Source organism: Rhipicephalus microplus, chromosome 9, assembly GCF_043290135.1.
Source record: "Rhipicephalus microplus isolate Deutch F79 chromosome 9, USDA_Rmic, whole genome shotgun sequence".
Lineage (NCBI taxonomy): Eukaryota > Metazoa > Arthropoda > Arachnida > Ixodida > Ixodidae > Rhipicephalus > Rhipicephalus microplus.
In genome coordinates, this window is record NC_134708.1 from 39,109,000 (window position 1) to 39,126,021 (window position 17,022).

Here is a 17,022-nt window from a genome sequence, read left to right on the forward strand (position 1 = left end):
GGGTCTGTCAGCGCGTGTTGAACAGCTCGATGATGTCCCGCAGGAAAACAATGGAAATTCAGTGCACGCTTCTTCTGGTTGCCGCTTGCACTTCCGAACGATCACATCTCTAAATGCCCGGTGTTTATGACCTTTTTACTGGTTGTGAAGAACATTTTATACCGCTGTTGCTCGGAGATCGGCGTCCTAACTCATCAGTCGACTCACACAGACTGCAATAGAGTTGTGAGTCTGAGTGATTCCGTTTGAGTAACGTTTCGGGGAACTCCAGTTCTCGTGAGTTCTGTTGATGCTGGTAAATAAACGTTTGTTTTCGAAACGCTTGACCGGGGCTAGCCTAGGTTCCAGCCTATGCGGAAGGTTTCTTCGTTCCTGGTTTTCGCTGCCTCTATGCTCGCCATGGTGACGAAGCTGGTTTCCCACGTTGTTAGTTCAGTCTTGAAAAGTTTTAATGCGCCGCTGCCCGAGTTATCACGGTTGAGGAAGTTGTGCGTCAGTCTGTGTTCGAGGGGAGCCCTTATTGCAAAATGTATTTCTTTAGTGATATCTTAGGAAAATTAGCGCAACTTTGTACTCCCACAAACACTCGTACATTCCCTCACTGATCCACGGGAGAAACACACACACACGACAGACAGGTGGGTGAGTGAGTGAATGTGTGAGTGTTTGTAAGAGTATGAAGTCGCGCTTTTCTGAAAATATCACGAATAACCAGTTGGCCCGACAGGTTTTATTGAACTTTTTTCTACAGTGAAGTTTAGTGCGCTGCTCTACTACTACTACTACTACTACTACTACTACTACTACTACTACTACTACTACTACTACTACTACTACTACTACTACTACTACTACTACTACTACTACTACTACTACTACTACTACTACTACTACTACTACTACTACTGCTACTACTACTACTACTGCTACTACTACTACTACTACTACTACTACTACTACTACTACTACTACTACTACTACTACTACTACTACTACTACTACTAGGTTTATAGCGATAACGGTTTTAACAATCGTTTTCAAGAATGAGAAGCTGCTGCACTGTCAACCGTACTATGTTTTCTTTTGTGAAAGTACCCGCTTCGAGCAATACCCGCATGCCGCATTATTTCTTATAGCAATGAATTATGACTGTCGGTGTCCGTACCGAAAGGCAATGGAACACGAAATCCTTGAGGATAAAGAAGAAAACGAGAAATTCAAGCTGCTGCATCTCCGCCCGCAAACCCTTTGTACCCCCCCCCCCCCCCTCCGGTGTGTGGTGTGCTTCGCCGCATAGTTCTGTGACATTGAGGCAAAACTAACCTTTTGACTCTGCTACTGCGCGGGAGCTGTGGTGCATTTTGCTTAAACATGCAATTGGAGTAAAAAAAAGTGGAGACTTCGCAGACAACTCCAGACGCTGTCGTACGTCGTATTTATGGGGTTTGTGGGGGTCCGCGTTAGCATTCGAATTTGCGAACATGCCCGAAAAAATGGCCGCTTTTTCATCTTTGCCAGTTGACATATCTCATCCGATGTAATAGAGGAAGAGAGAGAGGGAGACTCTTTATTGGGAAAACAGGTTTTTGCTGACGTTTATTTACCGCTGACATGCTGCTATGCATACGGATGTTTTCTCACAACAGTGTGCCGTCCGCCTATGTTCTTGCAATCCGTCGACAGCAATTATCGCTTACGACATTGACGTTTCGATAGCTCTTGGGCATTGTTATAAGTGGTTTCAACTGTACTAGTAGCAGTAGCAACGACTTGTCTTGCCGAAGCGAAGTTACTGACGTGTCTACTGCATTTTTTTTACAGCGAAATCTGTTATGAGATCACAACTCGGGTCGCGCGCAGTTGTCCGCCGCCGCCGCCGGTGTCCGTAACCACATCGTGCGAAATTAGAAAAAAAAAAAAATCCTAGCACCAATGTCACAGTGGGGCTCGAAGCCGGGTCCGCTGGCCAGCTCAGTATTCACCCACTTAGCTACGCCGGTGCTTGTGACATACTGGCAAACTTGCCTTAGGCAGGCTTGATGTCGGGAAAGCAATCGCGTTTATACGACTCATAAAGCGTTTTGAAACAGCGAAAGAACAGCCAGTCGTCGTACAGTGCGATTGGCGTAACGAGTGGGCCGTTGAATGCTCCAACATATTACAAGAGATTTTTCTACTTTCCCGATTAACTGTGCCGCATACCCACTTCAGCCATATTCCCTCATCATCGTCAGCCACTGCATGAACGATAGGCACGGGAAATAGTGTAGCGGATACCACTCTTGTCAGAAGAATAAGGAAAAATAGCTTAGCCAATGCCGGCCTACTACTCAAAGGTTCATTTATTAATGCCCTAGTTGGTATCAAGCAAGTGTGCTTGCAGTAGTTACCCAATGAGTTTCGAAAAGGCTCTGAAAGGCGGCTCCTTTAGCCTTTGCTGTGACAGTGCTGCGCAGGCCTGGAGTTTTTTTTTTTCGTTTCGTTTGTTTCTTTCTCGCTCTTCTTCTTGATTTCATAGTACCCCTAGACATTTTTTTATTGTTTTTCGTGGTTGTAGGAAATGGCGCAGGTTTCCCAACCCGTGCCCCACTGACTTCGTCCTTGCTCTGACCTCACGTGAAACCTCGTGACGCTGCGGCGGCTGCATTTCCGATGGAGGCAGAAATGCTGTAGGCCCGTGTGCTCAGATTTGGGTGCACGTTAAAGAGAACCCCAGGTGGTCGAAATTTCCGGAGCCCTCCACTACGGCGTCTCTCATTATCATATGGTGGTTTTGGGACGTTAAACCCCACATTTATCAATCAATCAAATCGAAACCTCGTGACGTTGTTGGAGGTAACCTCTATGCTGCAAAACCCCCGTGCGATCGCAATTTGTAAACACCGTCCACCTTCTAATGGTATTTACGTTTACCCCGGAAGTGTCCAGACCTCCGCTATTTCGATCGCATAGGAAGTGCTTTGTGCGAATGGTCGCGAATTTAATGTATCTCCTGGCTTTCTAATGACGTCAGGTAAGTCATGCAATCGTTGCGTAGACCCGCACACCCACGCTGGCTTACCTAAAGCGTCTGCGCTTTGAAGTTCTCGTTAAAGCTTATGGGCTGTTTTTAGGTGCTTCTAGCATCCCAGCCCTGTATCGGTTGTCAGTCGTTCACTGGTCGTAAGATATTTTCTATATTTGTTTTTTCAGATTTTTCTTCTATCTATTTTGTTTAATTTTTATGCTCAAAAGAGTAGCCCCCCCCCCCCCAAAAAAAAGGAAAATAAAACTCTGCTAGCTTAGATTCGCTCTATTCCGCGTTGTTGTTATTTTGTTCGCTTTACTCTTCGTTAAAACGTTTGTGCAAAGTTTCGGTATTGGGCGCGTCGTTGTGGGTCAATACGTGTCGTGCCTTTTCTCATATTTGTTTCATTTCAGAGGTGGGTTCAGTTTATTCCGTCCCGCATGTTTTCATCCGCCGTTCCTGAAGACGAAAGAAGAAAAAAAAAGAAAGAAAAAACTGTTCTCGGTCGGTTTTCAGGGGAGCCCGTATCTGTAAACGTCATCGCGAACTTTTCCCCTTTCTTTTGGGTGGGAGAGGCATGGTCTAGAAGAAACACCCTACAAAGCACCCCACATTGCATCCAATCAGGCACAGGGGGGGTCGCCGTGTGCCTGCGTCAGCTGCACTCTCACTGTGCCGGTATCCCTTACCCTTCGTGTGCCCTCTTTGTATTCGGGACAGGTTCCGCGTGGCTCTCTCGCTGCTGCTGCTGCTCCCTTTCACCCTATCACGGACGTGAGGCTGTCAGCAGCGACTCGAGAGCCGCTCGCCCGAGCTGGCGAGCGATTTCGGTTCACGCAGCCTTTTCTCTCTCTCACTGTGCGTGTGTGTGTGTGTGTGTGTGTGTGTGTGTGTTTGTGTGTGTGTGTGTGTGTGTGTGTGTGTCGCTATTTCCGTCTGTATTTGTGCGTCCGTGTGTATGCGTTTACGTGTATGTAGAAGTTTATCTGTGGGCGTGGGTGCGTTTGCGTGTGTTCCTTTGTATCTCTATTCGCTCTCTATCAGTGTGTATTTGTGTTCCTTTGTGGGGGAGGGGGGGACGAGGCGTGCGTGTATTTGCAAGGGTGTCTGTATACATCTTATCTCTCTCTCTTTATGTGTGTGTCGGTGTATGCGTATGTAGGTGTGCGTTTGTGGTTGCCTGTGTATCTGTGCATGTTCGTTTCTGTGCGCATGTAAAATTATAGATATGTATGTAAGTATGTATGTATGTATGTATGTATGTATGTATGTATGTATGTATGTATGTATGTATGTATGTATGTATGTATGTATGTATGCGTACTATCGTCTTGTTTTTTTATCGCTTTTATACCCCACGTTTTTTCCCTGTGTAGAATGAGTGTGTTTTCATTAAGGTAGATTTATTTTTCTTGGGAGTCTCGGGATCGCTGCCCACTCGTCATCGCAGCAGGCGCGGGCGAAACAAGACTGCTCCACCGTCCGTGCTCCGAATGAGAACCTCTTTCCTCCTATATCAACCAAACAGGAAGAACCGCGTGGAAGAAAGGGTGTTGCATTCTCCCCCAATGCAGCTTCCTTTATCTTCCTCTGTTTAAGCTTCGGCGCCACGCTTTCTGCAGTTCTTTCGGGAACGCAGGGCTTTGTCTTTGTTTTCATTCACCTCTCTCCTCAGGCGTGTTTTCCCGCCGTCGTGTCGCGTTCTTCCTCCCCGTATCGGCAGCGCACTTCTTACTTTGTGTTTTCCCCTTCTCTATAGCTTTATCTCGGGAAACTGCTACGCGATACCTACCACTTTTTCTCTGGAATCGTGTTTTTTTTCTTCTTCTCCTAATGGTCCTCTTCTTCATAATTGTGTTAAGCGCAAACACTAAACAACAGGCAAGCGGTAGGACGTAGAGGCAGCGCACGTTTCCTGTTTTCCAGTGTTTTGCACTCAGTAATGTTACGAGTGACATGTTCCAACTCGCCCAAACAGGCAACGTCGTTTAGTCCTGTTTGTTGTTCTCGGTTAAGCCTTATAAATAATTCCTGATCATTTTGCTTCGCAGAGTGTTGGGTTTCGCTTCGTCGGTACATATTCTTTCGCAAGTCCCTCGAGGAACTTATTTGCGGTACGCCGAGTTAGACGAGCCGGGTAGTGTTAAAACAAGTTATTTGTAGTAACGTCGTATGTACGAGGTTGTTTTGAGTTGCAGTGTTCTGTTGCGGCGCTGTTGCGTTTGAGAAACCCGGCGTCGGTGAACATACATAAATACGGCCCTGTAATGTGCGCTGGTCATGTGAGTGCATTTTTATGTGCTGTTTCACAGCGAAAGCTCTTACTAGATCACAACAAGAGTCGCGTGCGCCGTAGTTGTCCGCCGCCGCTGCCAGTGTCCGTATCCAATATCGCATGAAATGAGGAAAAAAAAAATGGAACACCAAGGAGACGCTATGATTCGAACCCGGGTCCCCTGCGTTCCAGCCCAGTAACCTACCACCGAGCCCCCCTGCATGTGCGTTGAAAAGCTGTTGTGAAGGGGCCTTATAAGCAGGCTTGATGTCGGGAAAGGAATAGCGTTATCAGGAGTAATATAGCGTTGTAGAACACCCAAAGAACAACCAGGTGTTACACAATGCGAATGGAGTTACGAATAGGTCGTCGAATGCTCCCCCACCCCCCTTTACAAAAGCTTCAAGCCTAATTCATCATCGTCAGCTACAGCATAAAAAAATTGTACGAAATTCTTTGCAGGTGCGTGGTGGGTACCACGCTTCTGCGAAGAATCGAGAAGGATGGCATATTGAATGCCTGCCTAACAGCTTTCACTACAGCTTTCTCACTACAGCTTTCTCAATGCTGTAGTGATGATGATGATCATTTATGGCCTAGCCTTTCGCAATCGGTGAGCAGTTCTTGCGCAATAGCTGTAAAAAGGCTCATGCCGATCAAGTTTCGTTCTCGTTTTGGAGACATTGGCGACACGGCGCTTGCATGAAAGAAGCGTACCGTTTATAAAAAATTGAAAATATTTCTAGCAACTATTGTCGTGCACAGGCGTGCAGTGACTGCGCTGCTCTGCAAAACGACGAAGTAAGGCATAGCGCACTTCGCTGCTTTTCTTGCGGAAGGCGTCGCACAAGGTCTCCAAAAAGGGCCGCTTTGCCGCGCATAACGCTGTATATACTGTGCCGCGTCATCCGCGCGGGCCTGGACTTATTTTTGTTCTCACTGCTGTTCTTAACCTTGTACAAAGCGCTGTCGATTGTCATGCGGCTCAGAACGGGCACTTCGTTCCCATTTATTTTACAAGCGCGATCTCTACAGCCTCGAAAGACTTCGTGTACCTATTGTAATTAGGCCCGCTCTGCTGCGTAACTTAATTATTTATCTCTCTGCGAAAAATGACTCGTGTATTAAAAAAAACACGAAAAATTAGTGTGCGCTGAAGCACAGCGCCGTGTTCGTGGATTAGTGCGTAAGCCCTAGCGAACATTCACTTGGGTCTCATTATTGAGAATAGAGAAATTCATTACCAATAAAAAGAATGGTTACTGTGGGCTCTCCAGAGGGCCCATGATGTGGCGGTCGGGCTTGGCCTGACTGTCCCAACTTGGGAGTGGCCCGCAGCGCGTTGAGTAGTGCACCTCGGGATTTCTAACAACGTTTCGCATCCATCCATCCATACTGCTTTCAAAGGACGTGCGGCGTACGAGAAATGGCGTTTGTGCAGTCGAGTTAATTAATCTGCAGACGTTCGCATTCTTTCTATATCTATTAAGAAAAAAAATGGCCACAGTTCCGGCACAAAGTCAAAGCAATTAATGCAATAGCAAAACATGGGGATATTATACGGAGTAAGGCTAGGAGATTCGGGAACCATACGAAATGTAGTGAGCACGGTCGATTGTGCTCGAATTGACAGTGATGCAGTAACCACAGCAACTAAATGGGTGTCGTTCTGCATTTTTGATTGCGTAACGTCCTACAGGAGGCGAAGTCCAGGATCGGCATCGCGAAACACGACAAGCCACTGGTTTTCACGCCGAAGTATATTAACGGTAAAGTCTGCAGTGACTTTTATGCATAGATCCATAGGGAGACCGCACGGAAGTTGTGCAGCAAGAAGCTCTTGGCGTCAGTTCGCAAGGTTCGTGGTGATGCGTACACTTTTGCAACGACAAAGCCGTGCGATGTTTTAACGCCACATGCGTCACCACAACTCATTTAGTGCAGCGATTTGAGCTTGCCTGTGTAAACTCAAAGAGATAGTGATGGTACGCAGTCAGATGGTATCCGAATTCGCAGGCCCAATAGGATCAGAAACTTCCTGAATAGTCTTGGAATTTTTGCTAGCAATTTTTCCTGTTGCTCTACAGTGGAAGTGAAGCCAGAGATGTTTTAGAATACCCCTTTCATCCAACTGCATCTGATTCAGTGAACGCACTTCTCCATTGATCGAGCCATCAGACAGGTTGATGTTTAGGGAAAGCATGTATGGCTTGTTCAAAAAATTAGAGGCTTTGTTCTAGAATATTTCTTTTAAGTCCATTGACAGTAAACCAGTGGTAAGGGGCGTATATACATAGCTTTCTGTTAGTGAGATAGATGGACAATATTAGCGGCGTGGCCTAGCTGGTTAATGCACCGTGCTGAGGTGTGAGGGGTCGCTGGTGTTAGTCCCTGACGGGTGCCTTGGAATTTTCGGGGCGAAGCTCTTTAGGGTGTGGGTCTGTCTTTCCTCCGATGGTGTATCTAGCCAACGGTGGCACATACCCGAAAGAGCGGCCCTTAGAATGTCCGCTGGATGGCGGCACTTTTATATAATGAATACATGATGAAAAGATGTGAGATGGCTGTACTTGGAGTGTTCACTAAATAGACGGACGGACGGACGGTCATACAGATAGACGGATCGACTGATGTACGCACAGACAGACAGAGGGACGGACGAACAGACAGAAGGACGGCTGCACGAACAGACGCACGGATGGACAGACAGAACAGATGTACGGACGGACGCATGGAAGGGCGCACGGACGGACGGACTTTTTCTTCTATTGTCTTCCCTTAGACCTGTGATACCGTCGAATAGAGGGACGGGAGACGGCATCATATGACGAAAGAAAAAATGGAGAAATTTTGAGAGAGTCGTTATTTTTTACTCAGGTATTCAGTAGTGACAGTCGCGCGTCGGTGTTCGTGTGCTCTCTCTCTCTCTCTCTGCCACAGTCAAGAAAGGGGTGCTGCTTATCTCCCTCGAAAAGGTCTGCACAGTCCTCTTTTATGACGACGACGCAGTGTTCTCATATATACGGCCCTCCTTCGCCGACTCAGTCGAACGCACAGCGTTTGAAGCCTAACCCCTCACTCAGTTGCTGCATAATACATTTCATGTGTCTTTCGATGACACGGCTGAGCGTGTAGGGGACAACGTCTCATCTTCATTACCGCCGACGTAATGCGTACTCGCCGACGCTTTTATGCATTCGCCACTCTTCTTGTGTTATAAATTGTGGGTCGGAGGCGCTAAGGTCAACGATGAAGCGCAAACGCGATTCCTTCTTTTCGTCTCGCCCAAACTGTGTGTTAGGAAAAAAAGGAGAATAAATTGGGGAAAATGGGCTAGAACATCGGTGAAGGAAGACAAGCAAACGAAGGAAGATGAAGGAAGTAAAAATGACGCTTCAATATTATAAATGTCACTGGAGTCGACCAGAGTGACAGCGTGTGCTTGTGGGTATGGCATTCTACTTGATGATCGCGTGCGCTGAAGACAGTCTAACGGCTTTCTCTAAGTGCGGAGCGCTTTATGTGGTGGGGCTGGCGTTCGCCGTTATAGCCGCATGCTGTCGTAGCTTGCGTAACGCAGACAAAACACACAACAAGCCCATGGGAGCACTCTCACCAAAATAGAGACAAGAAATAACTACAAATGAAAAACATAACAGAAATTGAACAGAGGAGAAAGAAAAGAAAAAAAATCGAAGAGAAACAAATATGGCTTCTTAGATCCTCACTTCTTTAAGCCGTACGTGTCGCGACCGCTGCAAGTTGCCTAATTTTTTTTGTTCTTGTTGTTGTCTTCCGTCAGACCTGTCATTCTGTCAAATACAGGGACGGGAGGCGGCATCATATGGCGAAAAAAAAATGAACAGTTTCAGAGACATTCGTGAGTTTTTACTCTGGTATTTAGTAGTGGCAGTCGCGCGTCGGTCTTCCTGTGCTCTGTTCTGTTCATGCGAATTTCTGTGGCCTGCGAATCTCTGATCGTGCGAATCTCGGAGGCCGCGTAGTAGGAAGCACGTGGTTCATATCTTCCCTGCCAGGTGCCGAAATCATTCCAGCTGCGAACAAGAAGGCCGCGAAAAAATCTTAAAAACAGTGCCCGTCGCGACACGCGTGCAAGGGACGGTAGTCGGTCAAACCGCATTGCTGCTGTTTTCTCTTGTTCGCGTCGTAATTAGCGTTATTCCGAAGTTACTCTCAAGAGCTGTCAATTCTTCTGCGCTCGAAAACCGTCGGGTATTTTATTGAACTCAGTCATTTTTAATTGATTATCCTTACGTGAGATTGGCCGGTATATTATGTTCCGATGTCATATGTATCCAACACATGTCTAACTTGAACCTGAACGACTGGTTTTGAACCATTTTTTTATTTAATATAACTCATTCTTATGTATTCGAGAAGACGGCAACTGCTCGACTAGAATTGCTTGGCTGAGAAATTGACCTTTGTGTTGAAAAATAAAAAAAGAAAAAGAAAAAGAAAAATTGAGGCCTTAAAGAACTTGGAAAGAAACGACGGCTCATCTAAAGGGAGATCGTTTTCTTTGCGCTGCGTCGGCTGACGCGGACGCCAAAGGCGTTCGCAGGAGTCGTTCTCACAGTTGGCTGGGTGTAATGAGGAAAGGCGAGAGTAGAAGGGACGGAAAGGAAAGTCGAGCGGCGGCGGCGGCAAAACTGAAGCGATGACAAAAAAAAAAAGGAAGTAATGATGCTTTAGGCAAAAAGAACGTGGCAAGGCGCAAGGAGTATACGTTGACTACGCATGCTTTCCCGCTTATTCGAGAGCCGCTCTCACACTTTTGGGCTCGCTTGTTCGCTCAAGCGCGCTGTGTTCAAGCGTGTGTTTCACGCGGCCTGGGTGGCGTGCGATCGCCCCCCTCCAATTTGGGGACGTGCGTTCCCTATCCTTCTCCCGACTCCCAATTTTCTCTCATTCCTCCCCTCTATACGCTCTTGGCTGTTTCCCCGTAGGTCTTTAGTTTTCTTTTTTCCTACTTTCCGCGCTTCTTGGGCTTCTTTACCATCATTTCCCGCCTACCGTCATTCAAATTTGGGGACGAGATCTTTTATTTCCCCATCCGCGTCCTCCCGTTTTTCTTTTTTTAACAGATTCTTCCGTTTATCTCTCCACGTGATCTTGTCTTTTGTGCCCGCTTTACTCTCCAGACTTTCACTTTCCCGTTGCTTTCGTTTTTTTCGGTATCACCCTCGCCCTTCGAACAATTTACCTTGCCAAGTTCCCTATTCATTCCCGTGATCCCTCTGACTGCGAGAGAAGTGCGTGGGTACTCGTGGTGGTATAGTGCCGTTGGCGTCGCCGTGCCGTTGCGTATATGTATAGGATCGTTTGTTTATTTAAAACCCACAGAAGCAAAAAAGGTGAGAACAAAATGTTCACAGATCGCGCGACAAGGGAATTCGAATCTGCAGTCACTCGCTCCGCGGTACCCTAAACCACTCCACCATACAGCCTACGTTTTCTAGCCTGCTAACGACATCATATTTTTATGCATCATTTATTGGCGCTAGTACGCACACCTCCGAGGTGTTTCAGCGTGGCAGAGCTTTGTTCATTATCACCTACGAGATGGCACAAAGGTGCACTTTAAGAAAGTATGGTCGCGTACTTTATATATTATTTGGTTTGTTGCTCCATATAAAAGCGTGGTTGTCGAGAACCCCAAAAAGAGTACCGTATGGCTTTGGAGTGCATCGAATGTATATTTTAAAAACCGCTACCTGAAAGCAGCGATTTCCGTTCCTGCACCGAGGGGGCGGCTTCGCAGTGACGTGGCATTACGGGGGGAACGTCACGGGAAGCGTGCATTTCGCGGCACGATAGCAACAACTCCCAGCCAGCTGTCACTCGTGCAGGCGTGGTTCACGTAAACAGCATCTGAAGTGTCCAGAGGCCTTTGATTTAAATTTTTTTTTTCGATTTCGGCGGCGCTTAGGACGCCCATTTTGCGAACCCAGATAACTTCGTTCACTTGTGATAATGTCCACTATGGTGGAGCTTGCTTGCAGATGCTGGGTGAGGAAACTATGAAATCAAAGTAAAATATTTCATACGTGTTGTCTGGCTCCGGTGTGGGAAGAGCGTTGATAGTTCACACCACGGAAACGAAACTGCCCCTTTAGGGTGCCTCAAAATCATGTCGGTACTGCTTTAAAGAGCGTCGCCTCACTCGTCTTTTGGCGGATTTCGGTATGCGTGGATCCCTTCGGGGGTGAGGGGTTCGACCTGTTATGCTTTCACGGCAAAGTTTGAGAACAGTTTTGACCGCTTGAAAGTTACTTCTCTCTCTACAGAGTCTGCGTTTCCGAAACAAGTGAGCTACTGGCCTTTCATCGCGCGACATGGCTTTATTTTTTTCTTGCCGTCATATTGACTGATTCGCCCTTGCGGCGAAACTGTGGTTTTGCCACACGAGCCAATTATCAATACCTGTCGCTGTTCTTTTTTTCTTCTCTGAACTTGGCGCTTTCCTTTCCTTCGTCACTACACGTGCGTGTCACCGATTTGGGACGCTATCCCTTTCTCCCTGCCCCGCCGCGGTGGTCTAGTGGCTAAGGTACTCGGCTGCTGACCCGCAGGGCGCGGGTTCGAATCCCGGCTGCGGCGGCTGCATTTCCGATGGAGGCGGAAATGTTGTAGGCCCGTGTGCTCAGATTTGGGTGCACGTTGAAGAACCCCAGGTGGTCTAAATTTCCGGAGCCCTCCACTACGGCGTCTCTCATAATCATATAGTGGTTTTGGGACGTAAAACCCCACATATCAATCAATCAATCCCTTTCTCCCTTGCCCCCAGCGGCGCGGAGCACTGTTCCCTGCTTTTCGCTTCCTTAAGATCACCTCTTTTTGCTCCCTCGCTTAATTCCCTCTGTCCCGCTCGTGTCGGTCTCGCGTGCTGCTTCCCACGTTTGTCAACCTTCTCCTGCTTTTCCCCATTTTCTTTCTTCTTCGAACTCTTTTCTGCTCCCGCGCGACCCCTTTCGCTCCTCCCCCCCCCCCAAAGAATGGCGTCACTTACCGTATCGTCCGTTTCTTGTTTACTTGTTTTCTTATTCCTGTGTCAGTCGCCTTGCGCGTCTATTTCTAGTTTACTTCCCGCGGGGTCTCATCCCTTACACTTCTAAAAGTTCTACCTCGATTTCGTCCCTTCCTAGAAACATGGTTACTCCTTTCGACTCCTTTTAATTGTCCCTAACTTCTATTTTGGGCGTTCTCGCGACTCGACACTTCCATTTCCTTGGATTGCTTCTCCACATTCCGTTTCATTAGCTTCACTCTCTTTCTCTCTTCCTTTCTGCACATTCCGTCCCTAAAACCCACCACTTCTTTCGTCTCTTCCTTATTCTTCCTCATGTTTTTCTGGGTTCGTTCTTCGCAACCTTTCATTTTATCCTGCTCCCTGCACGTCGCATTTCCTTTGAGCCCTTTGCAGTTATCTCTTTCTCGCAACGTTCATTTTCCCTAGCAACCCCGTTTCCCCCTCTCTCCCGTTTGTGATTCTCGCCGCGTCCGTTTTCGGTCCTGCTGCGCCTCTTCTCTGTTCTTTTCTTCTCTTGCTGAGTTGGCGCTACGGCCGCTTGATTGCGTACGGCTCCCGTGCGCTCGGGTGCTGCCCCGCGGGCACTGTGTAGTTTGCAGTGCACTCTGAGCTGCTCGTATACTGGCGACCGTGTGTCTGCGCGAGCGTGTGGTTTCCACTGGTCGTCCGTGTGCGTGCGTTTTCTGCTCCCGGCTCGTTGATTCCGGCTCGTATTCGTGCGAGCTGTCTTAACGAGCGATGCGTCCCTGGTATCCGCTATGTTATATGTTTGCTCCGTCTCTTTCTCTTTTTTTTTTCATCTATCTCAACAGCGCGGGCGTATTGCCTCACAAATGCATCTGCATTCCTGACTGACGAAGTTGGTATCGTAGTTGGGCTTCTCGCTAGTTTTGTTTGGCCTCGGAAATTTGTGTCTCTTGGCTTAAGAAGAAGCACTGAGTCGAGAATCTAAAATAATACTGGACTCGAAGGAGGCACCACTGTGACACTACAGGCAAATATTAGGTCGATGTTGATTGCTGAAATAGCGTTCCGGAAATCTCGCAGTGCTACTTATGTGCCAAGGAAGTGCCTGTTTTGGAAGAAAATTACGCTTTAGAGGACTGCATCACCTTAGCTCACTGCAATTTACCCGTTCGTGGGCTCAGTTTTCGGCGCACGTTAAAGAGCCCCAGGTGGTCGAAATTTCCGGAGCCCTCCACTGCGGCGTCTCTCTTATTCATATGATGGTTTTGGGACGTTGAGCTGCACAGATCAATCGAATCAATCTCTTTCATATCCGAGTGAACGTCTTTTACTACCAACACCATTGATTTGATCAACACCGTTAATAAGGTGTCCACACTCTCTTGTCATCACCTGCTCGGTGGTCGAGGGGTCAAGATGAAGCAGAAAGCGCGCTCATTCTTGATCTCCCATTGCCGATCAGGGAGGTGGCGGGCACGAACAGTGACGACGGGAATCTGCAGACGCTCTCCGTAGTTCCGATTCGAACCCGCCTCCCGGCAGGAGTCGGCCGCAACTGCGAACCCAGGTTGGGACGCGTCCCAGCCGTGAAAGCGACTCGGTCCTTCGTGGCCGAAGGGTCGGCCCTCGCAGCTTTCGACGTAGTTGTACGCGCCGTGACCCTGAAGGCGTTCTGTAACTCCCGGTGGACCTCCCGGTGAAGGGAGATAAGAATTGTCGAGGGCTGGTTGTGGCATTGCCTGCGGTGGGCCTGCGTCAGTGGTCGAGGTAGAGTTGAGGCTCACACATTGGTCCTCGACTGACCGCTTGACAGGGCAGAGGTAGCGCCGCGAGAAGGCATTGGCCTCAGCTGACCCATTTGGTAGGTCGAGGTAGAGTTGAGGTCATCATTGCACACGACGTGCCGGGAGCTATGAACCGGCTTCTGCTGATAATAAACGTTCCTTTAAGTTATACGTTGATGAAACTTCTGCCATTAAAGAAGTATCTTTTGTTCAAAAGTGGGACTGATCTCTTCTTATTTTCTGGTAGTGTGGAATGATTTGTTGCACACTGGTACTTATCTTTTTGACTGCTCGGATGAGTAACGAATGATCCGCGGTGCTTGTTCTGTTCCCCGTGTCATGAGACAATATGCTTTCATGTATACTACGATTGACGTCAACACATTCACTGACGCTCCAACATGCGCAGAGCACGTTAAGGAACTACAGGTGGTCGAAATTTCCGGCGTCCGTCACAATGATATCGTGGTTTTGGGACATTAAACCTCAATAGTTATTAAACAGGACGAATTAAGGCTTATTGGGCACTTGGCAGCTGTGTACTTGCAGCAAGCGTTGCATGATAGATTGAAGCCGCCGGGGTTACGCGCAGGCGTTCCTTTTCATGGTGGTTGGTTAACGTGTCCACCTTCCAGAAAATTGAAGCCGGCCTACCGATAGATAAGGTGATGCGAAGAGGGCCCGATAACGCTGTCGCGTTGTACTCTTGATCGCGAATCTCAGGGGTCCTTCCTCGATCCTCCTCAAAGGTTTAACAGGGAAGTTGTTCTTCGTCGAAGCTCTCATGTCTGGGGGGGCCTTCCTAGGTCCTAAATTGGTCACGGAAAGTTTGTGAATTCCGCTACGGATCCGTGCCACTCTATATCCGCCATTCACGATTCCCACAACTCACCGCTACGCCCCCTACTGCGACTGCCATTCTTACCGCGTCACTGGGCCGTTTCACATTATTAGCACTGTATGCCATTCAATCAGTATGAGGGGTCTTATGCTCCGAAACCGCGATATTATTAAGAGATGCCGCAGTGAAGAGCTTCGAAAATTTCGACTGCCTGGTGTTCCTAAACGTACATCGCACAGTACTCGGGTCTTTACCATTTCGCCTCTACCGAAATGCAACCGCTGCTGCCGGAATCGAATCCGTGACCTTTGGGTTAGCAGCCAAGCACCGTAGTGACTGATTCAGCAAGGCGCACTATCTATCCAGATTCATTCAATTATCACTTCATGGAAGCAGCTGAAACAAACGGCGAAGAGAAGGCTTCTTTAGAAACCGCCAGCCTAATTATTTCATCTGTGTTTGCCCGGAGAAGCTAGCGAACTTTTGTTTTATTTTTGTTCTTGTGAGTTCGCGCAATTGTTTTCATACCATGCTCTTGCATTACGGCAAGCATTACAAAGTCGCCTTTGAGCGAAGCATCGAGCATTCATTTCGACCCTATGTACAGGTTTTTTCGTTCCAAGCAAGCCGGATGCGTCATTAAGGACGCCGCTTTGTAACTCGGTGTCCTGGATTGAAGCGTCGGGTTCCCTTCGGACAGGCTGTGTCCTGTGCGCCGCGTCTATCCAATTAAAGGGTTTAACTCCGAGACGTCGCCAAGCCGGTGGTGATTAATTTATCCGGCCACACCGGGATGAGTTTTCCTCGAGTCGAAATGGGTCTCTTGAGTTTGGTGGCCGGCGTGTCGTGTTTGCACCTTTACGAGAAGTCTGTAAGCATCTGAACTTGGGACTGTTTGCTTAGTAACGTTTTAAGCAAGGATATGCGTTTAGGAAAGGTTTTAGGAAGGAATTAATGACATAGAAGGAGAGATTAGCGATTCTATAGGTGGCTTTGTATTTGGTGCGCAGAGCGATCGCATCCCTCTTGTTGCACTTTGTGCCCTCATTAGTGCGTGGCCAATCGCTTTAAGGGACATGTATACGTCAGAGCTTACGCGCCGCACCGCGTGGTTTTGGTGTCGTGTCGTGCTCAAAAGCGACGGTTCGCTAAGAATTAAAAAAAAAAGAATCGTAACCCAGGGTGCATGTCGCTTTAGCCGACGTTTAGAAGCGTCCATGTCTTCTTCGGCGCTGAAACTGCTTCGAAGAGTTTGCAGCCTTTCCACAAGCGATGTCCGCTTGCCGAAACATTGCCCTCAGTGAACAGCCGTCTCTCAAGGACTTTTTAGGGGCGAAGCTCCTTAAAGCGGCACCCGTTCGTCCCTTGTCGTAGTACGTAACATTTTTAACGCCTTTGACCTACAAGGTGGTGCCGGTGGGAGATTTCTCCTGTGCGTTGTTGAACAATAAAAAATTTGCAGCGTGCGCGTTAACTAAAAGCCGAATTCTCCTGTCTCTCATTCCCCATTAGCAGCCATTGACATGTACATTGAGCACTATCTGACAAGAAAGGGTTGCTCCGTTATACTCGCTAAGCGTAACATTCTTTGTTTTAGAAAGGTTTAGCGAGCGTCGGGCCGCAGTGCCATGAATGCAGTGAGCTGGTATATACCATGAACTCGAAATGGTTAAAGGTGGGAAGTAGACACTAAGCTCATGCCTTAAGAAAGTGTGCGTGTACCACCTCTCGTTTAGTCCTCGGCATGTCCGCTGGATGGCCGTGCTTCTATATGCGGAATATATGATGAAAAGATGCGAGATGGTGGTACTTAGTGTTGACAAGATGGATGAACGGACACAAAGACAGATGCATGGACGGACGCACGGATGGCTGCGTAGACGGATGGACGCATGGACGGACGCAGGGGCGTATGCATGGACGAACGCAGGGACGGACGCATGGATGGACGTGTGGACGCACGAACAGACGCACGCACGGACGGGCGAATGGACGCACGGATGGTCACACCGATGGACGCATGGACGGACGGAAGGAAGAACGAATGGACGGATGGATGCTTCGCCCCACTCTCCATTATTCACCCCGTGGATA

The 17,022-nt window shown here is 48.1% G+C and overlaps 1 protein-coding gene across 2 annotated transcripts in view; it reads left to right on the forward strand.

Annotated features, from left to right (window-relative positions):
- mib1 (E3 ubiquitin-protein ligase mind bomb 1) overlaps positions 1 to 17,022 on the forward strand; it is a 482,913-nt gene that overhangs the window by 191,827 nt on the left and 274,064 nt on the right. The window lies entirely within an intron of this gene.